The sequence below is a fragment of the Eleginops maclovinus genome, chromosome 21 (genome assembly GCF_036324505.1).
Source record: "Eleginops maclovinus isolate JMC-PN-2008 ecotype Puerto Natales chromosome 21, JC_Emac_rtc_rv5, whole genome shotgun sequence".
NCBI classification, from domain to species: domain Eukaryota; kingdom Metazoa; phylum Chordata; class Actinopteri; order Perciformes; family Eleginopidae; genus Eleginops; species Eleginops maclovinus.
The window spans coordinates 4,414,475-4,430,906 of NC_086369.1; the positions used below are offsets into that span (position 1 = coordinate 4,414,475).

Sequence of the window (16,432 nt, forward strand, 5' to 3'; positions counted from 1 at the left end):
CAGACATTGTGGCAGATGAATCACTGATAGCATCATCACCAGCAGAGAAAACGAGAGACGATTACTCACCTCGACTTAAATACACCTGGACCTTTTCTGTTCGATCTATTCTCCTAGTTCATGGAAAACGCATTACCATAGTGGGGTTTACTTTTTCTAATTCATGAAATGCATTTGTTAGGTTTTCCAATTCTGTTTCTTTCAAGGGAGCAGCTTAAAAGTAGTTCTCAGGATGACATACTTTGATTTTTGTTGCATAACACTGAAGTTTGGGTTTGTTGCAACAGAGTACAAGTACCTTAGGGTTGCTTTAAACGTGGAACAGGCTAAATTGGCAAACGTAAAATTTGGAATTGACATAAAGCAGTTTATTATGGATTGGGTTGTAATGAAGGAAACATATTCCTGTAATGCCAGTGATAAGATGAGCTTTTGTTTTTAATTGTTTGAATATTTACTTTGATCCAATGATGACTCTTGTCTGTAAGATTTGGTCTTGATGCTACAGCCTCTGAAACACCTCCTCTAATATAGGTCAAGGCCACACAAGAAAAGTGCTTTTAAAGCGCGAAGGTGAGAGAAACCACACCAATGAGGAGGACTTAACTGGAGTGTGTTAATTTGTATTTCGAGTTGCGATGTCTGAAGGGGAGCGCGAGATTAGAAAAGCGGTGGTCCACAGAGAGACACGCGGAGTCGGATTTCAGTTTTTGCGAGGGCCCCTTGAGTCCGAATCACTGAAGCTGCCTTTGTTTGACTGTGAACCAGAAAGAGAGAGAGGACAGAGCAAGAGGAGGAGGAGGAGGAGGAGGAGAGAGTGTGAGGCTTTTAGTTCGGAGTGAGTGAGAGGGACAGGCAGAGTGAGCTCCATCTCTCTCTCTCTTACCAGGGCTATCCCACATGAACAGGACGACTTTAGTTTGGATCTAAGCTTACCGTCACTGAAGATGACTTCACGGTAAATGAAAGGCACTTTGTTCCCAGTAAAGAAGTAGTTTTAAGTCAGTTTCCTAACTCTTCTTCTTCTTTTTACAGCATTCCTCCCTGGTTTTTTGGATTATTTCTACTAGTGCTCCGGTTCTGCAGCCATCGCTCCTCCGCTCAGCTGTTGGAAGGTATGTGCTCTCTGTGTTTGTCTCTCATTGCTGGTTCATGTGTTTTTTCTTCTGCTGTTGGAGAACTTTCTGCTGGCTCATGACTTCTCATCTGCTGAATATGAATGAATGGTGAAACTGTTGCGCTCTGCTCCTGGAAACTAAATGTGTTACATTGAGGCTCAAGAAGATATTTTGAGAAAGGTGCTTACTTTACGACAAGACTGGTGTGCTTTCATAGGAAGTTCATAACTCAATGAATGTTGAGTTAAATTGAAATGTATTTAGAGGAATGTTGCTTACAAAATATGGAGAAAGGCAAGACAGTTTCTCTATTTCTAGTTCTCAATATTCAGTAGTACAAATACACAAACATTTAGTCCCTATGGAGTGATACTGAAACAATAACACAATTTGGACATTTTGACTTTCAACTGTCATGAGGATAATAAAGTGCCAATATACTCCAGACCATGGGAAAGTCTTAAGCCTTACTTTGAGGGTATAGATGCATTAGACCCCCATTTGATAAGATCAGTTCATCCCATAGGACTATGTCCAAAGTCTCTGTTTATACTGGGAGCATTAAAGTGAAACATGGCTACCCCCAAACTTTTCCAATTTTTGGGAGCCATTGTTTTCAGATGAACTTGATGACCTTTAAACCCCTTAAGAAGGATACCTGCCGGCCTCTATGCTCTATGATGTTTTCAATTATATCTTGACTGATGTGTTTCTCAGAGTTCATGCAGAGCTTTGCAGTCTGTTTTCACAGCTTAAATCTAGATTTTCTCCATGATGAATGGATCAATCAGTATTCTTCAACATGGTCCCAATTAGTGCAAAAAGAACTTCTCTTTTCCATCGCAATTGGAAACAGACAAAACCTCACAATGTGCACACTGACAGACAGGCAATCAGTAGCACTGCATAATAAAGGAAGGTAGTAAAGATGATGTAATGCTACTGAGTGTGTTGGAAAGGGCTCTCCTGAGATGAAGTTCATTTCAATTATGTCAAAGCATCATTTGATTAGTTTTCATGCTGGCCTTCAGACAAGGCTAATATGCTATTACTGCCTTCGTCAGTGTGCTGGAATCCAGATTGGCATTTGCAAGTGTGTGTGTGTGTGTGTGTGTGTGTGTGTGTGTGTGTGTGTGTGTGTGTGTGTGTGTGTGTGTGTGTGTGTGTGTGTGTGTGTGTGTGTGTGTGTGTGTGTATCTTGATCTATGATCACCACAAGGAGCTCCATGTCACAAAAGCAGCATTGTGTGGGCCCAGTGAAATAATTACGGGTTCTCTTTAGTTAATGTGGACCCCATGGAGCTTAATTGTGTGAGTCTGACATCTTGGATTAAACACCACTTTGGCTCAGGAGGGGAACCGCTTAGCTATAAAACCCTGTCCCCAATTATGATACTGAGGGAAATATGATCTTGAAGGAATGAGTTTTTACTCAAAAGTGGTTGTAGAAGTAAATGTTTGCAGAACAGCATAACTTGATGATGGATGTGTGTGAGGAGGTGGAGCTCAGTTCATGTAGTCTTTTTAAGGGTGATTTTACGGTCCAGTTTCTCCTCTGCAGAGGCTGTTTGTGCTTTTGCCATGTTCATAATCCTCTGCTATGATTCACTCTTTCAAGAGGAAGGGGAAAAGAGTGTGTGTGTGTTTGCATGCATGCTGGGTTACTTGCCAAAGAGAGAGAGAGAGTAAGAGAGCACCAGGGACAAATATTTCCAGCTGTAAATATTCTTGAAAACAGAGCTGTCTCCGTGGCAACATTCACATTTCTGTGCACGATTGTTGAAATACAGCTAATATAATCCTTTCCCTTTGTGGGAAATGCAGCCACTTTCTGCTGTGTCTGTTACTAAGTGTGTGTGTGTGTGTGTGTGTGTGTGTGTGTGTGTGTGTGTGTGTGTGTGTGCGTGTGTGTACTATTTTTTGTTATGCATCAGAATTGAGAGATGCCAGAACAAATACAGATGCTTTGTTTAAAGTCCAAATCTGCAGTTTTGAAATGGTTTTGTATGCTTGGCTGTGTGTGTATACACCTTAACATAGTTAATGGATTATCTTCTGTAATTGTCTGAATGATAATGATACAAATAATGAAAGAAAGAAAGTATACATAAGCAGAATAAGTGATGGGATACTTCAATAAATTCATGGATATACGTTTCAATAGAGCTATGAATGAGGGCTATGTAGATGAATAATAATGATTTAATTACATGACAAATATAAGAAATAAATATTCATTTACATTGCACAGGCTGCTGGCTGCAGATGATACCAGAAAAAAGTAAGTGAACTAATGAAGAATAAGAGTAGCCTAATCAATTGGTATACAAACACATTAATAAAGTAAGAATTGTTCCATTGCAGTCGAATATATTTCAGTAGATATTAAAAATTACATAAACAAGTAACAACGTAATAAATGGCATTGGTCCGTGCTGTGAAGGCATCTTAATCAAAGCTTTAGTTTTTCATTAACTAATAGTACAGAAGAATCACGAAAGCATACTCTGGGTATTAGCTGCTTTTAATCTTTACAGACGAGCAATATGTTGAGTATACAATAAACCATCTTTAGCCTGACATGCTAATTGTGCACACACATTCATACACACATACGCCTTTACTGTATACCAAACACACCAAACAAATACACACATCTGCTGTACACATGGTAATTATTCACAAATTATGATGGTTTTAATTATGTTGATGGAACAACGGGACACAGCGGGCTATTAGGGATAATGAGTGTGATGATGTGGCGGCTGATGTGAGTCTCAGAGAATGTGGCGATAAGGAGGAGAATCACGAGGAGAAGGTTGAGGATGATTGTGATGATGTCCTTGGAGATCCCTGTAGAGAATGAAGGGTGTTTCCAGACAAAGAATCAGGCCGTAAAAAGGGTGAACTTTAACTTGAAAGTGATTCAAGATGGGCTTCATGTTCATTGAGAATTGACATCAAAAATGAAATCAATAATGAAATGGGCTCAGGTTGTATCTGACTAAAGGTAAACCACATCTGGGCTGCCTTCAAAGGACTCTTTATTTTCCTGTTTTTCTCAGTTGTTTGTTCAGGGAAGGTCAACTGAGTGTTTGCTCTTTTTTTTACTCCCCCCCCCCCCCCACTACTTTTTTCCTGCTCGACTTGCAAGCAGGATCATCGTTCATCTTCCCCAACGTTCCCTCAATATCAGTCCTAAATCAACTTAGAAATTCAGCACAGCATTTCTGTACTGTTCAGACACAATATGGGGAAAAAGTGACATGAATCTAGATGAGAGTCTTTCACCTTTTTAAGGAAACCACCGTTACAAGTGGATTTGTAATTAACCATCAGCTCTTTTAGATTTGTCAGCAGAAGAAAGACGACATGGAGTATAAGAAGTAATGTGTAAAACCTTCAATTAGTTCTCAATTCCTGACTTAACCAGACTGGTTTGGCTTCAATTGGATGTAGGTCATCTGGACAGCCTGTAAGGTTTTGATTAAAAGTGTAATTTCGACTGTAGGATTCTCAGTGCTGTCCAACAATGATTTCACGAATGAGCAAACGAAACATAGGAGACTTTTAAAGTGTGTGGCATTTTCCTATAAACTTATGTCCAGTTTGTTTCCATCCAGCGCATGATGTAACACACAAGTGAGTCACCTTATACCCAGGGTAGGAAAGATCCTTTTTATTTCGCTTGGCACACATGATACTCAGCAGGAAACGGTCACAACAATGAGCACCGAGCACCAAAGCTGTCATCAATTTAGAAAAACAACCAAAGGACATCATGACAACTCACTTAACACTGGACTCAAGTGGCCAGATGTTTCTCTGCCCATGCAGATGTGTTTATACCATCGACTGTATGATTTATACTCTGCATGTCAAATGTACAAGTGGACTGTTTTATGATGTAATGGTTTAAATAATGTGTAAATCCTAGACGGTTAGCAGATGCTCACATGAAAAGTTAAATGTAGGATAGAAAACCATAACAGAAAAATATGTGTTCTCATGTTTTACTATAAAGCTGATGCTTTCATCACGTGCAGTGACAGAACATTTCCTGTGTTTGGCTCAAGAATAATTCGGGTACATATTGCAGGTGAGTGAACAGATGGGCTATTTCCAAATTCCTTCACTGACAAACTACACTGCCCGGCCAAAAAAAAGGTCACACACTCTAATATTCGTTGAACTACCTTTAGCTTTGATTCCGGCACGCATTCGCGGTGGCATCGTTTCCACGAGCTCATTCATTTTTCGCCAAGATCTTGTCTTGATGATGGGAGATTCGGACCACTGTCTTCTCCAGCACATCCCAAAGATTCTCAATCGGGTTCAGGTCTGGACTCTGTGATGTCTCATGCTCCCTGAAACACTCTTTCACAATTTGAGCCCGATGGATCCTGGCATTGTCATCTTGGAACATGCCCGTGCCATCAGGGAAGAAAAAATCCACTGATGGAATAACCTGGTCATTCAGTATATTCAGGTAGTCAGCTGACCTCATTCTTTGGGAAAGTTGCTGAACCTAGACCAGACCAACTGCAGCAACCCCAGATCATAGCACTGCCCCCCCCACAGGCTTGTGACCTTTTTTTTGGCCGGGCAGTGTAGCTTTAACAAATACAATATACCACATTTCCGTGCCGTCGTGATATCCCTTATGATTGAAGGTTGATTTACAGCATATTCCTTTGGTGTATGCCCTAACAATGCGCTGAAGCATAGAGAAAGCAAGAGGAATGGCTGGAGCTCAGACTTTCCTTTTACAAAAATAAAGAGCCGTCTCTCTCAACATTTTGAATCAGGGTCGAAAAGCCAGGATCATCTGAGCTAAGCATAAAACTGTTTGTCCTTTTTATCTGTCAATATTATCTGTAGTTTTCAAAGACTAAACCGCATCTTCTCTTGCCATCAAAACTGGAAAGTTAACCAAAAGATGTCCAAAGAGTAAGCCTTGATATCTTTGGTATAGAGTCATTTTAAACCTCAAACATTCAAAACCATGCTTGGCAGAAAAACTCTTTCTTTTACTGCTTTTTAATTAGTTTGTCTTTAACTGTATTTATACTTGTTTGTTGTTTCTTGGTAGAGTGACACAAGCTCCTCATGGCGCTGTTTATTCCTCCATGTGTCAGCGAGTTTTAACTGACTCCAGATGTGCCGCAGGTTGTGTTTGTTATATAATATCTGCATCCCAGACTATTCCTGTTTACTTTCACTAACTTCTAAGTATCATCCAATTTGTCATCTGCTTTCTTCATTTGGCTCCTGATTCATTTCTTTCACTTATAATTTATTCAGATGTTGTTGTTTGTGACTTCCAATTTTGTGGAACTTGATTTGCGTTGTTTTTTTTAACTCGTAAAAAACCTCCATAAAGACAACAACAGACATGTAAAAGCACTTAAATACAGCTGTCAACGTTGATTAGTAATTCTGCTCACTAAACACTTTAAGGAATGCTGCTCCAGACTTTCTGCATCCCAATGTTTTATATCTGCAAATAATCTAAAACAAACCCTAAAATAAAAACATGTGCGTTATCCTGGAGGGTAAACAGGAATTGCTAAATTTGTCCTGTACAAAACAAGCCATTTTTTGAGTCCTGGACACAGACAGAGTTGGAGGAGATGAATAAGTTTCCTCATAGCATGAAACCAGAAAACAAACGCAGGAAGTATGAAGTGTAGGATGCACAGGGTGTGGGAGGGGAGATGTGTGACGCCAAATGTCACTTTGACCTCCATCCTTTGTACTCTTATATTATATTGCTGTCTATTCTATTTTCATTCCAAGTGAATATGTAAGGATTTTTAATAGATGATAGAAAGATTCAGACTCTGCAGATAACATATCTTAACTCAACCTCAATTCATTTGACCTTAACATCAGTTATCCCTCATTGAAATCAAAGCGTTGGCCATGAAAGAACTTTCACTGAATGTCCTGAGCACTACGTTTGATGTGGATGACTTATTTCTTTCCATGGCCTTCAAAATGATGTTTGAAGGAAGAGCACTTGGACTCCTTTCTGCTGCTTATTTTGAGTTATGCTGTCTTTCCATGCAAGGTTCTCATGGAACGTCTAGCAGAGGGCAATTGGATTCTGTGTTTCCTGTAAACACAGAGAGCTACTGAGGGATTTGTCATGGATATTTATTACCGTTCACTGTTGCCAATAACACTGAATGTGTGTTATGCCGCCCAAATACCCAACTTGGCAGACCCGGACTCCTCCACCTTTTCTTAAGCTAGCGGATTTGACCAAAGATTCATATAGGGAAACAAAGCATACAAGTCATCAACATTTTTGTTGTTTCCAGGAAGTTAAAATCACTAAAAATATCATTATGAAAACATACCTAACAACAACCAGAGTCATACACAATGATCTAAAAATCATTTTGGATTCAGGGGGACTTTAATTCGATAATGTGAGACATCTATGTGATTATGTATCTGTATGGGTTTGTTTATCCATCATTTAGATTCTTCTGCTTTTATATTGCCTTTCATAGACTGATTGTACAAAAAAAAAGGCTCCATAGCATTGATGCATTGGATACTCCCTCATCTTACTTAAATTGTCAAGTGCCCATACTCTTATCGAGGGAGAACTACTGATGGCCTATATTGCAAATACAGAACCAAAACCGAGCCTGCATTAAACCTGCGGGAACAAAACTCCATGTCTCATTTGCAACTTCTTTTTTTTACCATAATAACCATCCACACAGGCCGTAGGTCAACTCTGCTGCAGAGGTTTAAATTGGTGGATTTATTTAGCAAATCTTAGAGGAGCAGGCTTGTTTTTTTTGAGGATAGCAAATTGTTTTAATACATTCCAACACCAGCAAGAAAAAGTGTAACTGAAATGCTTTCTATCCCCTGAACACCCACTGAGCAGGGCTCCCAGTTTCTCATATAAAGCTGTTTAATGGCCAATCATACGCTGTGCCCGTTGACGTTTTGAGAGAGTGTGAGGCAGGATGAAAAGAAAATGCCTCTCTTTAGCTGAGTGTTGGAACATTACAGCACATAAACATGGTTACAGCTGTCAAGGGCATGGCACAGTGCATCCTCAGTACGATGAGGACATTTTACTGGATAAAATGATACAACATATGAGCTTTCCTGCATTCCTTTAGGTAATTACGTCACGTTGTCGTCCGATGGGATTAGAAGTGCATCAAAACTGCCATTTACTGGAGTGAATTAGTTTGTTTGTTTTTCTGGGAGCGGCCCGGTTTTCTTGGCTTCTGCACCACAGAAGCCTGATGGGTGAAAATATGGAATATCTAACAGTCTGGAAAATGTCTGTCAGGTCGGGAAGACGGGCTAGAAACGAGCAGGTGTCTGTTGCGTGAACAGATTTATGAAAGCTTACTTTTTTTTCTCTACTACTTTGCCCTCCTTTGATTAGTGACCTCTGGGTGTTTGATCCGTGGGTTGCATCTAAACAGGAAAGTTAGTGTCAAAGAGAAGGAAGTGTTCCACCCTGTTACTACTTGACTAAAGGTAACACCTTATTTGAACCATGACAATCTTTCCTAGAAGTGAGCTAATCATCTGCAAATGGCTGCAGCACCTCATTTCGCAACCAAAGGGTTGGACAGGGTTGCATAGTCGTCTAGGTCGTCATTTTTTATGTTGCCTAGTATGTTGAATGGTTTAAACTGGGTTTAAATAGCGTCTATGCAAACACGTACGTCTCCCACAAGCTAACAGCAGGTTCCTAACAATGGTATGTTTTCCTAACCTTGACCCCGTAAATGGCTCTGGTTTTGTCCTGTGTCCATCTGATGGATGACTTCTGGTCATCAGCAAACAAAGCAACATACTTCAAAGACAGTTTCGTGTGCAAACTTTGGACCACAGACTTTGAAATCTACCTATCTTTCGTTGTTGTTTAAAGACCACCTGAAATACATGAAATAGCATGTAAGAAAATACAGACTTACTAGAGTTGCTATAATTTTGTAATGAACCCTTTTATCTTTTGCAGCTTTAAGTGAATACAGGGGGAGAACATACCAAGAGGGAAATAAAAAGATTCCCTGAAGAGCATCTGTAGATTGTTTCCCAGTGGGAGGTGGGATTAGTGTTGTTTTTTGTGGCATGTGTGTGTTTGTGCCTGTCCCTGTTTGTGTGTGTGCTCAGCTGGTCCGCAGCTGCATTGTTTTTGAGCACACTGCCAAGCCACTTCCTGAAAATCCCACCATGGTCTCAGTCAATATCAACAAACATCCGCACTACCTTTCTTCATTTTTCATTGCCTGACGTAATGAATTTGCTGTTGTTTTCTCTCTTATTTGGTCAATAATCACCTGTCTCGCTACTCATCCTATAATTTCGTTACTCATAGCATCGCCGTTGCTGCTGCTGCTGCTGCTGGGCTCTGAATTGGTGCACTGAGTAGATGGATGTGTTTTATATGGCTCTGGATAGTATGTGTTGGAATAGGGATGTGTTCTGATGTAATGACGTGTCGTGAGCTGTTGAGGTCTCTGTAATTATACTTGTCCATGTTTTGGAATAAAAACACTCATTCAAAATGGACAAAACAGCTCACCAAGGTTTCCCAAAGGGATCCTGAATCCATCCTACAGCTTCAATGTTTATGAGAGGCAGGGTGTTTTTCATTTCCCTGCTCTTTTTCATCACTGTCAAAGTTAGACTTCAGCCTGTGATGAATCTGAAAGGCTCTAAGGAGCTAAAGTGGCCAGAGATGTGATTTTGATTATATCCCACTTTGTAAACAAAATGGTGAAAAGAAAATCTAAGATTTAAGTATCATCTCATTGCAGGAATATGTTGATGAAACATGATGGTCCAGTTCTTGGATTAAGTCATCCAAATTGGATCAGAATGACAAAGACCACCGTATGTGCTTTTCTAATGGCCCCTTTTATCAAAGTGTAGAGACAAACAAATCTGTTTCCAACGTCCCCAAGACACAAGAGTAGTTCAGTCCTTATTTAGTGAATGCTTTCCAAAAAATGCGTTTATCATTCTGTTGCAGCGGCTTATTTCCAGCACCCCAGAGTCATGGCGACTCTTATCTTTGCATTTAGGAACTGACATAATGAGCCGAATTTAGAGCTGTTTATTTACCATAAGTGGTCCTGGTTACAAGTTATTTGCCTTTCCAAAAACTACTACTAACTGCTACTTCCCTCATGGTTCTGTAGTACCAATAGAACGTGACTGAAACTTGGCAGTGTAGTGAGCTTAGGCAGTCATTTTAATGGAAAATCATGGTGTTTAGAAGCTTGTATCTGGCAAGCAGAAACATGAGTTTAACTGCAATGAAACACGGGTAGAATTGTCTGTGGTTTATCTGGTGAGCATAGGGTTTTCATCGATACGGAGACGCAGTTTAAAACTGGTCAACTCTAATACTTTCATTCTTTAATCCATTACAGATGTACAAGTTCCTTCTTGGCACCCTAGATATTTATGAACTGATGCTCTAATACATATCAAATGCCTCTTCCATCGATTCATGTATGTAATCCTGCCAAAGAACCTCTGGCACTGTATTGTATTTTTCAAGCAGTCCTTACAGATATATGGTCTACTCTATGATATATTTAGTGCCAAACATACACTTTTCCAAAGCCTCTGCTTACAAATGACCTTCTAAATCAGCTTGCAGCTCCCAATACACATTTTTTGTCATTGCATTTGAACAATGGCGTCCTCAGCAAAGTTCTGCAGCTTATTCAAACCTGGCAACCGGGCCTAAAGTTAAGAGAATCAATTTGATGTGATGTATTTCTTGCCGGAGGAGATTCCTGCCTTCTGCAGGAAACCCTGGATTTGATAACTCTCCACTGGCAGCAGATATGAAATATGAACTCTGGTCCAATTTACCCTGCACACAGCAAAGCAACACTTAAGCTGATATATTTCTGGGCTGGTAATCAATGCCTGAGTTTGCAGCAATTTAAGACCATTTAAGGAGGAGCTACTGTGAAGAAGCAGTTTAATCTTGGTGGTTGCTGGATTAAAGATGGGATCATTTAAAGATTTGTTAGATTGGCTGTAAATAGAGGATTGCACATAAACTAGTATTAACATGTATTATAGTGGTAAACTCAGCAGCATTTATTCTTCTTTTTCCTGATCTCACTCCCAGAGAAGATGTTTTTGATGGCAAGCTTTTAAAACAGCTCACCCCTGCTCTGATATGAAGTCTGCTGAGGGCTTTAAGACCTTCAGTACAGTTTCCAGCAGATGATGCAATGAAGACGTAAGGGTCTGGACCCAGAAGAAGGGGACAGGCAGTAACACGGTTATTACTATTATTACAGCCTTGGATTGTCTTGTAACCCTGGAGCTCTCAAGTGAACATGGTTTTTGTCAGGATTATGACCGAGGTGGTCATACTGTGGTTTCAGAAACATGCTTCTTGTATGTTCGTTGAGCAGCAACAGTCATCTTTAACCGAAGAAAAGAAGAAATGTAAAAGATGTGAATTAAAATGTTCTCTCAATTCAACTGAAATGCCAACTCTCAGCATCTTGATTATTAGCCATTTGTATTCATTGTCAGTAAAAGGGGATGGAACCAATTTAGTTTGGAAGGGTTTTTGGAAACAGTTTTAATTGGAGAAACAGAAAACAAACAAAACAACTGCGTCTTCTAACATCTCCAAAACTAAAGTGCTAGCTGATGTCATAATGAACTAATTGAGAAAGATTAAGGACATCCTGGTTATCAGATTTCTAGGATACTTTATGTGTAGGGAATCAAGCTGTTAATTATCTCCCGATGAGGAAATGCAGGTCAGAAGTCCAGGATCAAAGAGTCTGTCATGCTGCCAGCAGGTACTTGGTGAAGCTTTTTATGGAGGCTAACAGCTAAGTGCAACCTCCTCCTTATAGGATGACGGAGGCCAGCGTCTAAATCTGGAAAGCTTTACACCCATGCAAGAACTAACACACTCATACACACATGTGCCTGCAGACCTTAGTCTTCAGCCCGGCTTTGAGGTGGCGTCGTAACATTTTCCTCTGGATTAGGTTACATAAACGATAGTGGTAAATCAAACCGCTCATTTGGGAAAGACGATTAATGATTAAAGAGAAGAAAGAGGTAGAGGGTGTTTCCCGAGGTGAAGAATTACAGTTTAATTTCCATGACTTGACAGTTTTGTGCCCTTGCAGCAGTTAAAGTCCACTCAGCTGGAACAAAAACAAGCTTTTATTTTAACGATAGGCATGCATCATCAATACAAGTTGCCTCTTTTTTTGGAAAAGGCTTTTTCCTGCTCTTCAAGGTTTCATAAAGTCTGGACTTGAAAGAATGGAAACGATAGCTTGAAAATTTACCCTTTTTTTCATTTAAAGTAACTGATACTGAGGCTTCATGTCCAATACTTTTGCTCTAGCACCCATACTGTAGTTTAGCAGTGATTTTCTTCAACAGGTCCCAGTACACCCCTGCTAGTCTTCAGCAGTTGAGGGTGTTGATTCTGTGGTCAAAACATGTCAACAGAATTCACCATTAGAATGAGAAAGGAGCTGAATCCCAGTGCTTACTTACTAGAGTTTACCGGACGCCCTGCCCTCATGCTCTGTCTTTTCTCTGCAACATCAAATAAAGCAGAGACATCTCTGGAAAGGCAGACCTCGCTGGCTCCTTTCCAAGTCTGCCACTCACTCTTAAATATATACCCAACATGATAAAGTGTGCCAGTAATATAAAATAAAACATTGTGTCTTTTACTCCATTTGTTTCACATTTGCTGTAGAGATGTCAAATGGCTAAAGTGAAGATGACTCCGAGCGTCTCTGATACACAAAGATGTTCTCTGTGGAGTTATATGGAAACAGTGTGAATACTGCAGATAAGATCATGTTTGAAGCTTCTAACCTTGACTGTAACAACAATGCTGATGTGTCCATCATGCGGCGCAGCAGATGGAGCAGAGACCTTGGCTATTTGTATGTGTGTTTTATAAACCAAGACCCTTTATTTCTCCTCTTCCAATTGTCGTTTGAATGACTGAATTTAAAGTGCATATGAACATGCGGTAAAGGCATCTGTTCAAATCTTTTTTAAGCGTTTCAAGGTGAATAAAAGCTGGCACATCGAAGTGTCTACGCGTTCAGAGTTTAAATACCTTTGATAAGGGTTGTTAATATTTTACCACCTCTCTTTCGTGCATATCTAGCTCACCGTAATGATGTCTTTGTCTCTATTGATTTTCACTCAGTGCTTTCTGTTTTCTCTCCTTCTACCTTCTTCTTGCATGTCAAATTCAGGCCAAGTTTGACTCATACACCAAGCACTGTCTGAATCCTGTCGATTTTACATTTGCATCCTTTTTTAGAACTGCAGACAACTGAATAAAAGTACCGCCCCATGTCCAACTCCTCTGACAATAAATATTCAGCCACTCTGTAAATAACTTATTCAATAAATGTCATTCCCCTTCCACGTGAGAATTCCTGAGAAGCCTGAACACATTACTTAAAGAGAGAAGAGGAATTTCAAGTTTAAAAAGACACGCCAATGAGCTTGACCTGGTTTTGGCCTCACACTGATGCTAACAGCTGCTGAGTGTTCCCAGTTGGTGTACAACACTGGGGTCAAGGATCGGGGTCATTCATTTTGACCTAATTCTGCAACTAATTGATGCATGTTAAGACAGCTGGTATGCAAGAGGACTTTTCCGTGATTTACTCAGAGGTTTGTTAAAGCAGCATTACGTTGAACAGTTGTAATCTGCATCATTCTGGCAGCAGGTTTGGGGAAATGGAGTGATTGCTGCAGGGTTTTCTGACTGTACTTCTCAGGAGATCACTTGTCAGTCGAGTAGCATAAAAGCAACAGTACACTATCAGACTCAAATGGTAGAGTAAGCTCCATCTGGGAAGCAGGTTGCAGTTTTTCCTTTATTTATTCCAAGAAATGTTTGCCTTTTTGATTCTTGAGATGCAAAGTAGGTCATTGGCCCCAGGGGTCGTTTCCTGGTAAACCCACCTGTGTTTACCACCAGTAAATACAAGTGATTTGTAAAGTAGCCATAAACTGAATTACTTTTTTACAAACATGTTTTATTGTGGAGAAGTGTATCCACTGTAGGATTAGCACACTATATATCATTCAATCTTTTAAAGGGGAATATAAGTTTTATTGAAATTGCAATGTAGACCCTTGCAATATCCACATTTCTCCAAATCATGCAGCCTTTGCCTCAACAGTAAAAATCTCTTGCAGTAGCAGGTGGAGGTGGAATAATTGCCATCACTGACATAAACGTTTTCACAATAACTAGAAGCATTTGGGCGTTGAATTCTGGATTCCAGATCATCTTCTTTTGCCTTTTTATGGGCAGCACTTACTCGAAGCTTCTCTACTCTCTTCTCTATGAAAAAAGTGCATATATTTTTGCAGAATAAACATCATTTTTAACTCGAGCAGTCACAATAATCTCAAGTCATTTATCTTATTCTCATCTGGGTCAGACTCTTTAAACAGTGACCGTCAACCGGCGCCGTGGAAGTGTCCACACTTTACTCAATGAAAGCATGTATTGGCTGAGGGCCCTCTGTGCTGACTGTAGTGAATAACTCCCACTGCAGAGCTGAAGCAGATGGTATCACTCACCCCCCCCCCCCCCCCACCCTCCTTTTATAGGAACAGTTTGGATAAGCTGCACAAGTATATCTCCTATGTGATGAATACAAACATGCCAAACCTGACAGCAAAGACTTGGCATTCATCTGTGGAAAATAAGGAAAGGGGATCTTAAGGGATTCCTCTATGGCTCGCGGAGCTGATATTGGTGAAGATGAAAAGGTCACAGGGTGATGTTCAGATGCAGATGTTCTTCAGTTGCACCTTAGCACATTTACTGCAGTTCAAGCTTTTTCTCTTGTGTTCTAACTCAGCTTTTTTCCATTCTTATCCTCCTCCTTTTCTCTCTTCTGACATCAGCCTTGATGAGCCATAGCCTTGTGAAAAGGCCTGAGTCGCTGTGTTGATTAAGTGTGAACAAATCTTTAAATATTCTTTTCTTTTTAATCGATGATTGATCGCATCTAACCTTCTCACTTTATCACCTTTCCCCATTCTTTACTTTTTCTGTCTTGCACCCTATTGCTCATTCAGCTTCAGTTGATAAATCACCAATTCATCTTCTCGCCACCTTTTTCCCAAAAGAAGCCTAGCACCTTCCCTCCAAAAGTTATGCGTTGAAGTCTGGACACGGTGGCGGCAAGCTGCCAAAAACAGTCAGCCCATCATTCTGCTGACACTTTGGTCGGAGTGCAGCTTCTACAGCTGGTTAAACACAGCTTGGGGTAAGCCGAACAACGTGCTGTTTACACGGAGCCCCATGACTTCTGACCTCTGTGGACATCCGCTTTTACCACCAGCCTGTAACTGCTTTAATTAACTTGAAGGCGGGGTAAAGGACACTCACTTCAGAAACACTATTAGGCATGAGTGGTAAAAAAAAAAGTGATACCTGTGAGTTCAAATACCCAGACCCTCATTCTCGTCTCATTTGTTTCCCTAAGAATCTCTTTCCTCTCCCATCCTCTAGAAAGACGTGGATCTGTTGTATTTGGTCCTCTCGTGTTATTTATAATATCCGTGAAGAATTCCTGCACCAGCAGTTTTCTGTAAGCTGCATAGATACTCATCAAACTGTTGAAGACTTCTTATGAATTTGACGTTTTCTTGAATAAGCAAACCCAACACTTATTGTGAACGTTTTTTTGGCTCATGTTTAATAAGTCCGATATGTGTTTAGCTCTACTCCAGGGCACTTTAAAAGTCAACTGCATGATCTGTATTCTGAAAATACAATCGGTAGGCTGCTTACGTAATGCACTGGCAATAACATGGTGGATCTACATTGATACAGATGTTGTTGTTTTTTGAGAATGCAGTTTTCGTCTTCAACTCTTTTTGTGTTTTTTATAGCAAAAACATGCACCTCCAAAACTGCATGTAACTCTGATGTTGTGCTTTAAAGTGAAAGGGGCTTTAAGTTTAAACACATTTAGAAAAAACACCGGCAAATATTCCCCTCTACAAAGGTAATAGTGTTCTGTTGCCAAGTTGGTGCTCAATATTTAGATGGAAGATAAGAATTTGAAGAAGCAGGAAGTGTGTATGTGCCTATGTATACAGTGTGGGTTTCTGGTGAGACAGACAGGAGTAATACTGACCTAACCGTCTGAGATATTTGGCCTTTGGCTCTCTGCAACCTTGACGTGCCAGCTTGTACAGACACAGAAAAAAACCCAAGTCCTGTCCATTTCGGCTTATATGGGCACAATCGAGAGCTT

The 16,432-nt window shown here is 40.2% G+C and overlaps 1 pseudogene; it reads left to right on the forward strand.

The window, feature by feature from the left end:
• Window positions 1-854: 854 nt before the first annotated feature.
• Window positions 855-16,432, forward strand: part of LOC134858063 (collagen alpha-1(XVIII) chain-like) — a 54,305-nt pseudogene continuing 38,727 nt past the window's right edge.